The sequence below is a fragment of the Sciurus vulgaris genome (assembly GCF_902686455.1).
Source record: "Sciurus vulgaris genome assembly, chromosome: 14".
NCBI classification, from domain to species: domain Eukaryota; kingdom Metazoa; phylum Chordata; class Mammalia; order Rodentia; family Sciuridae; genus Sciurus; species Sciurus vulgaris.
Window position 1 is genome coordinate 30,979,545 of NC_136475.1, and position 2,642 is coordinate 30,982,186.

Here is a 2,642-nt window from a genome sequence, read left to right on the forward strand (position 1 = left end):
GAAAAATCAACACCTAACCCATTGTCAGAAAAGTAATTAAGGCCTATAATAGATTGTTGTGGAGCACCTAAGAAGAAGAGGTATATACTGGTGCCGAAACTCAAGGAAGGTCCTTATGTATTGAGGGTGGCATTAGGAAAGGTTTCAGAGAGATCTGAGGTACTGATCTTAAGAATCTGATTTTTTTTTTTTTTTTTTGGTACTGGGGATTGAACCCAGGGGTGCTCTATCTCTGAGGCCCAGCCCCAGCCCCAGCCCTATTTTGTATTTTATTAGAGACAGGGTCTCACTGAGTTGCTTAGTGACTCAACATTGCTGAGACTGGTTTTGAACTCTTGATCCTTCTGCCTGAGCCTCCTGAGCCACTGGGATTACAGGTGTGCACGACTGTGTCCTGAAAGAATCCAATTTTTTAGAATAAGAAATTTGCATTCAAGGACTATGTCTTATATCATATTGAAGCCAGAATTGGGGACAGGTAGTTAGTGTAGAAATAGGGAATCGGGTCAATTCGAGGAAATGGAGGCCATGAAGCCATCTGCCTCTGGAAGTTGGAGACTGCCCCTGGAAGAATGGAATGTGAAGGATCTCCGGAGGCCATTGATTACCAAATTTACCTGCCCTTATCAAGGACTGCAGGCAAGGAGCTGCTAATTAATGCCCCCTTGGCCCTCCCCCTGCCCACGGCTTTTCACTTAATGCAAAACCAGGCCTAGTCATGTAGGCAGGAAAAAGAGATAAGTGGGGGGAGAGAACTGGAGAACAAAAGAGAATTTAACCTATAAAAGATGTAGGATGCGCTCACTTCTTGGGACTTTAGAACATCAGCCATGGCCCCCTTCTCCCTGCCGGGAGAAGTCTGTATTATTAGCTTTAAATAAAACCTGCTTAATATGCTTGCCTTGGCGTGCTTCTCTAGTGTTCAATCTTCAACATTAGAAGGAGCAGAACTCGTCATCGGTAAACGGTGGTATCAATATCTCTGGTATTTTGAAAAATGCCTACCACATAATAGATCCTCAATAAACTTTCAAATGAATAAACTAGAACTTGTGCTTTAGAAAGATTATTCTGACAGCGGTCTGGAAGGGGAGAGATTGGAGAAAGGCTTATTTTCATTTGGCATAAGTTTTATTTATTTTTAATTGACATAACTGTACAAGTTTGTGAGGTGTATGTAATGAGGTGTTTTGATACATGTATATGGTGTATAATAATGACCAAATCAGAGCAATAAACACCTTAAAATGAAACTATTGCACAGTCTAGGTGAATGATGATGAAGGCCTGAATGATAATGATAAAAGAAGGAAGAGGACAGATTTAAGTTATTTATGAATCAGAATGACCAGGACATGGGGGCTGTTTATGTATGGGTGTGGTAGCCAGCCTCCATGGCTGAAATCCTCGTAGTCCCCCTTGTGAAATTCCCCTACCACGTTACACCAGGGGTGGACTGTGTGACCAATGAATTTGATAGAAGTGATCATATATTACTTCTGAGGCTAGGTCATAAAATAAAGTGTACTTTTTTTCTTGCTTTTTTGGATCACTTGCTCTGAGGAAGCCATCTCATGTTGTGAAGACATTCAAGCAAATCCACAAAATCTGTGTGGAGAACAATTGCCAACAACCAGCACCAATTTGCCAGGCATGGAAGTAGGCCATCTTAGAAGTGGATCTCCAGCCCCAGTGAAGCCCCATCTGCTATCTTGACTGTAATCTCATTAGAAACTGAGGGCCAGAGTACCCAGCTAAAATACTCCTAAAATTCTGACCCAAAGAAATTATGACAGAAATATTTGTTTTTGTTTTAAGTTACTAAATTCTGAAGTGAATTTGTTACATTTGTTATGCAGCCTAGATAACTAATGCAAAGGGGATAAAAGGATAAAGCAATAAAGGTTATAAATTAGAGACTGTAAGAGAACTAAGTGCTTGAGAGAGGACCTGGGATTAGAATGTAGGGGATAGTAAGTTATGGTCAGAACCTGTATTCGCCTTGTCTGATGGATAGACAAGTGAGCAGTTTTTGTCCCTCACTCTCAAACTCCTACTCATTTTTGAAGGCTCAGTTCAAACATTACCTCTTCTGTGAAAACTTTCTGCTTTTCTCTGGCAAAAATCTATCCCCTTTGGTGCACCTTACTACAACAAACATGCATCATTTTGTATTACAATTACCTATTTTCAGTTATTTGTTTGCATTTTGGAGCCCCATTACACCAAGAGCTAGCTAAAGGTAAGGACTGTGATTTTTAGTGTTTTTTTCGTGTCACCGTGTCTGTGTGTACCTGGTGATTGTGTTTTACGTCGTGCCTAGCACAAAATAATAATTTTGAGAAACTTGATGGGCGTATCCATTTACCCATGTATTTTTCCCTACTAGTAAAGTTATGGACATTTGGGTTTTTGGAGTGACTGGAGCAAAATCGCTACTGAAGGTCCTGAGTGACAGCCCGCTTCAGAGGTAGAACTCCCACCTACACCTGAGTATGGCTCCACCTCTGCCTGGGATGAGCCTTTCTTCCTCAGCCCCGCCTCCATTCAATTCCGATTGGCTGGAGAAAAGAAAAGGCCAGACATTGGTCTCTTTTTGGTGGGCGGAGCCGGACTGTGTTTCGTCTCGCGCCTCAGGCCGA